General features: G+C 37.0%; 1 protein-coding gene across 1 annotated transcript in view; it reads left to right on the top strand.

Annotated features, from left to right (window-relative positions):
* The window catches only part of RAP1B (RAP1B, member of RAS oncogene family), a 46114-nt gene extending 42393 nt beyond the window's left edge, over positions 1–3721 (top strand). Inside the window, exon 8 of the mRNA XM_023195344.1 lies at positions 2407–3721. The gene's annotated coding sequence lies outside the window, so the exon portion shown is untranslated. The remainder of the gene's footprint in view (positions 1–2406) is intronic.
* The last annotated feature ends 2279 nt before the right edge of the window (positions 3722–6000 follow it).

Raw genomic sequence — 6000 nt, forward strand, 5'->3', positions numbered from 1 at the left:
ACCTATCATCATGAGTAAAGTATTCTTTTTTGTTGTTGTTTTTGAGATGGAGTTTCGCTCTGTCACCAGGCTGGAGTGCAGTGGCACAATCTCAGCTCACTGCAATCTCCGCCTCACAGGTTCAAGCAATTCTTCTGCCTGAGCCTCCCAAGTAGCTGGGATCACAGGCATGTGCCACCATGCCTGGCTAATTTTTGTATTTTTAGTAGAGACGGGGTTTCTCCGTATTGGTCAGGCTAGTCTCGAACTCCTGACCTCAAGTGATCCACCCACCTTGGCCTCCCAAAGTGCTGGGATTACAGGCATGAGCCACCACACCTGACTAAGTGAATATTCTAAATAAGTTCATTCTGTATACTGGTTGGTGCTGGCAATACAGTGGTGAACAAGACCAGCCTTCTCTCCTTGACTCTTAATTACTTTAAGCTAATTCAGGTATACTGAACGAGAAAGACAGTTAATTGCAAAACATGATAAATTCTGTATTAAGATAAATACAGGGTGGTGTTGCTAATAAAAATCCCTAACGTGGCCAGGTACAGTGGTTCATGCCTATATTCCTAGAACTTTGGGAGGCTGAGGCAGGATTGCCACAGGCAAGGAGTCAAAGATCAGTTTGGGTAACATAGCTAGACCCCATCCTTAATTTTATTTATTTATTTATATGTATTTATTTATTTTTGAGAAAGACTCTTGCTCTGTCGCCATGCTGGAGTGCAGTGATGCAATCTCGGCTCACTGCAACATCTGCCTCCTGGGTTCAAGCAGTTCTCCTGCCTCAGCCTCCCAAGTGGCTGGGATTACAGGCATGTGCCACCATGCCTGGCTAATTTTTGTATATTTTTAGTAGAGATGGTGTTTCACCATTGTTGGCCAGGATGGTCTCAATCTCTTGATCTGCCCACTTTGGCCCCCCAAAGTGCTGGGATTACAGATGTGAGCCAGCATGCCCAGCCAACCCCATCCCTAAAACACACACACACACACACACACACCCACCCACCCCACCCCCACCCCTGAGATGTTCATCATGCGCCACTTTTTTTTTCCCCTTCAACTTTTAAGTTCCAGGGTACATGTGCGGGATGTGCAGGTTTGTTACATAGGAAAACGTGTATCATGGGGGTTTGCTGCACAGATCTCTCTCATTGCCTGGCACATACTTAACACTCAACTATTAGCTGCTGTTTGCCAATGATAATGGTTTCCTCTTCAGCTGTCATTAAACTGTCTATTGTTAAACTGTTTATTTATTCTTAAAACCTTTGATATTCCTGACTTTTGTTTCTTCCTATGTTAATTGACTCAGTGCTGCCATAGCACTTTGATTCTGTATCTTTTTAGAGTTTTTATTCCCACCTTCCATCTAGGGCTTTCTGTTTAGTGATATATCATCTCATTCTGATATCCTGTAATTCCTGACCACATGCCCATTCTTAGCAGCACACATGTGCTTGAGCTCACACACTTCCATCTGTCTTTTTTAATTTGCAAGTCTGCTAGGATTTAGAAAACTTGATTGCAAACCTCATTCAGACTCAGAATGAAGACCTAAAGTTCTAGGCGTTTGTGAAAATTATTTCAGCAGCCACGTCTATATTAACAACTCTTCAGAGCTTGTAACAAGTGTGATCACCAGGAAAATAAAATAGGAAACATTTTTTTAGTGCAGGCATGTATGTAGAAAATTATTCAAAGTACATATGTAACAGTTCTAAGTTTACTTTTTTAAAAACTTTACATGTGATTTTAGTATAATACCAGCTTTTTCTGACATCAGTCTTAATAGAATGTTTAAATGTGGAATTAGAAAGTATATAATGTGATTGTAAATCTGTAAAACACCATCATGAAATAAATTCTATTTGTCTGCTTCTCTGAACAAGCTTTTTAGCCACTCTCATTGAAAGAGTAAGGAAGAACTTGATTATCTGATACTAGAAAGAAACTGGTTAGATGTGCATTTTATACTTATGATCTAAATCTAGGATTACACTACAATTGTGTAAACACAGGATCACTCATTTTGTTAATATTGCTATCTGACTTTTTAATCCTATTTCTAGTAAGGTTGACTTGACTAACAATTTTAATGTGATTTTTTCCTTTCTAATCCTTGGAAGGTAATGCACAAAAATGTGCACAAAGGTACTTTCCCTTTCTGTTCCTAAGATTTGCATTTAACTGACTTTCAAGAGGGCAACAGAATAGACCTCACCTTTTTGGAATGAAAAGATGAAAAGGTCTGCCATTAATTGTGGTACGTTGCCACTAATGTAATGCCTAGAACAAGAGCCTAGATTATATTCATTTCTAACACTTTTAAGACTGTTTTCTTAACTGTTTCCTTTTGGGTCTTTACTTTTTCCAGCCCATGTTTTTAATTAATTTTTTTCCTTTTGACAGGTCTGAAGAACTGTTGCCCAATTCAACAGTGCCAGCATTCCAACTTTGTTAAACCTACCAACATCTTAAATGGACTTTCCTGTGGTGGTACCCTTTAAGAGGCGGATGAAAGCTACTATATCAGTTTGCACATTCTAATCACTTTCCAGTATCACAAGAGAGATTTTTACTTATATAATAGTCCTAGAGTACGCAGCTGGTAAAACCAGAGGCTACATCCAGTATTACTGCTAAGAGACATTCTTCATCCACCAATGTTGTACATGTATGAAAATGGTGTACTGTATACTTTAACATGCCCCATACTTTGTATTGGAGAGTACAATAATGTAAATCCTAAAAGCACCACTATTTTAGCATAATAAAAGAAAGTCCAAAGAGCTCCTATATAGACTACTCCAGATAACTTCGCTTCTTTGATACTTGTAGCTTATTGTAATTTTTTTTAAGAAATTCAAGGTCATTATTATTGTACAAAATAAGCGCTTTGATTAACACAGCTATATAGTTTTTTTAATTTTTAAAAAACCTGTGGAGACAGTGATCTTGTCTTTAAAATATGATAGTCCTTTCAGTATAATGTCTTAGATTAAAGACGTTGCCTTTAATATCTGTTGGGAAGGAAATGTCCAGACTTTTCAAATCTCTTATTATATGTTTCCTTTTTTTGTTTACATAGGGAACAATGTTTATAGTCGTGTGTACAGTGGGGGTCTACAACAAGAAGTGTATATTTTCAAACAATTTTTTAATGATTTAACAATTTTTGTAAATCATTTTCAGGCTTCTGCAGCTGTAGATTCTCACTGTGAATCCCTTGCTTGCTCATGCATAAGTGTATTTGCAATACCAAATATACAGGTTTAGTATTTTTGCCTGTTAGTGATCGTTTCACATGTGTAACGTTTTGGTTGAGATGTTAAATGGTGGACGAGTACTGTGGATGTGAATGTGGGAAGTAATTTTAATCATATGTAATTGGTCACAAGGCCTAATTTGCAGTAACTATTGCTGTTTTATTTAACAATGCCTTGTTGCTTTGTATGCATTAAGGTTTGGATGTAAAGATTGTGTGTCTATCCAACAGGGAGCCACAGTATTTAAATTGACCAACCTAATGTTACAACTACTTTGAGGTGGCCAAATGTAAACTAAAAGCCTTAATTAAAGTGGTGCAATTTTGTATAACTTAGCATCAGTAGTTCAATAAATTTGGATTGCCATGCAAGGGCTTGCATTATAATTACTTGCCACTTGAATGTGTTTTGTGTAATGTTTTAACAGTGCTAGTAAATAAATATGGGTTTACCCTGGTTTTAATTGTAATAGGTGCATTTTACACAGCGTGGTTTCATAATTTAACATTTGGGCAAACCAGACTCATTAATTACAGGAATAAGTAAGCAGGGGGTTTTCTGGTATTGTTCGAATATCCACATAACCACCTTTTGAACTTTTCCTTGAGAAATAATTTTGTAAATCAAGCAGTATTACTTATGAACAGAGCCTTTGGGTAATGTTCAGTAGCTCTTTGAGGAGGTAGGTAAAAGATGAACGATTTAAAATACTTTGATGGATGTTATACTATGAATTTTTTAAAATATAGGATGAAGTTAGAATATTGTGGTTATAAAAATCTTTGAGTGATGTGGATTAAGCACTTTTTAGAGAATCGATATTTTTCTTAAATATGCTATAATTGAATTCTTCTGTAAGAACTGAATTCTTACAGAATTATTTTAAAAATGTAAAAAAATTGTAAAGAAGCTCTTCACACAAACTTTTTCAAAGTATTTTCCAGCTACTGGAGCAATTAATTAGTGATAATATCTAATAGCGGGGTATCTGCTAATCCCCTAAATACACACTGTTTGAATGATACATTTTTAAAGGCTTTCATGTTAAGAAAAAAGTCTGATTCTTTTTCTTTTTTTTTTTTTTTTGAGATGGAGTCTTGCTCATCACCCAGGCTTCGGCTCACTGCAAGCTCCGCCTCCCGGGTTCATGCCATTCTCCTGTCTCAGCCTCCCGAGTAGCGGGGACTACAGGCGCCTGCCAACGCGCCCGGCTAATTTTTTGTATTTTTAGCAGAGACGGGGTTTCACCGTCTTAGCCAGGATGGTCTCGATCTCCTGACCTTGTGATCCGCCCTCCTGGGCCTCCCAAAGTGCTGGGATTACAGGCGTGAGCCACCGCGCCCGGCCAAAAGTCTGATTCTTTACAAAAGAGACTTGTTTTGGCAGAACTGGTTTTATTTATATTCATTTGGGGAAAAAATTAAGCCCAAAAAACTGGGACTGTGAAACACTAAAATTACTTCAATATAGTATGTCCTGTTACATCCGTTGATACTGCCATTAATTCAATAATTACTTTTAATAAATGTTTGCTGCCTACCAGCTATGTACCAGGCACAGTTGTAGGCTCGAACAACTAAATATTCACTGGACAAATTAAGTACTTAAGTGTAAAAATTGTTCTAGGCCTAAGGATGTAGCAGCAACCAAGATCAACTATAAAATGCTGCCCTCCTAGAATTTATATTCTATTGAAGAGTTTCTCAATCTCAGCACTATCGATGTTTTATGTTTGATAATGTATTCTGGCAACTCTCCTGTGCATTATAGGAATTTTAATATCTGCCCACTAGATGCCAGTAACACTACCCCAGCCTTCAAGTTGTGACAACCAAAAATGTTTCCAGACATTGCCACGTGTCCCCCAGTTGGATTGTTGGGGGACAGGGGAGGTGAACTTGGAGGGCAAAATCACCCTGGTTAAGAACTACTGCTCTGGTGGGAAACAACACATGAGTTACAGATGAATGTTAGGGTTACAAGGTGGATGGTTTACTATAGTGAATAAGAATATAAACTTTGGAGCCAGACTTCCTGGGTTTTTAATCCCAGCTCTTCCACTTCCTACTATATGCCTTTGGTTGGGTTTCTTGGTTTCCTCATCTGTAAAATGAGAATGATAATACCTACTTCATAGAAGAGTGAAATGAATGCCAGTGCTATCCTCTAGGTCAATATATATTATATATTAGATACTATATTATATACATTATATATTATATATAATTTTTTTTTATGCTGATTGGAATAAGGCTGTGGTTTGGCAAAAAGCACCATTTTCTCCTATACAAAATAGTAACTGCAGTTTAGGAACACAACTCATGTAGACTGACTTTTCTGGTGCTTAATGGGAAAATACTAAAATAATTGAGTCAGAAAAGGCATGAATTCCTTTGCATGTCCCCAAGGATACTCGGAGAAACTGGAGTTTTAGGAGAAAAAGTGGTCTTTCACTTACATTTTTCTAAAGTGTAAAAACCCTGTATTGACTTTCTTGTTGAGTTGTTTCTTAAATGTAAATAGCTCATCTTTACCATATGTGGGCATTACAAATAGAAATTTTTAAAATTCCATTTATAAAATGAAGTTTTGCCTTGTTTTTATAAATCATTCCATCTTTAATTGTGGGATAGCAAACAGAATCAAAACTCATCACTACAACTTTTTTTTTTTTTTTTTTTTTTTTTGAGACAGAGTCTCACTCTGTCGCCCAGGCTGGAGTGCAGTGGCTCGATCT

The sequence above is a fragment of the Piliocolobus tephrosceles genome, chromosome 10, assembly GCF_002776525.5.
Source record: "Piliocolobus tephrosceles isolate RC106 chromosome 10, ASM277652v3, whole genome shotgun sequence".
NCBI classification, from domain to species: Eukaryota; Metazoa; Chordata; class Mammalia; order Primates; family Cercopithecidae; genus Piliocolobus; species Piliocolobus tephrosceles.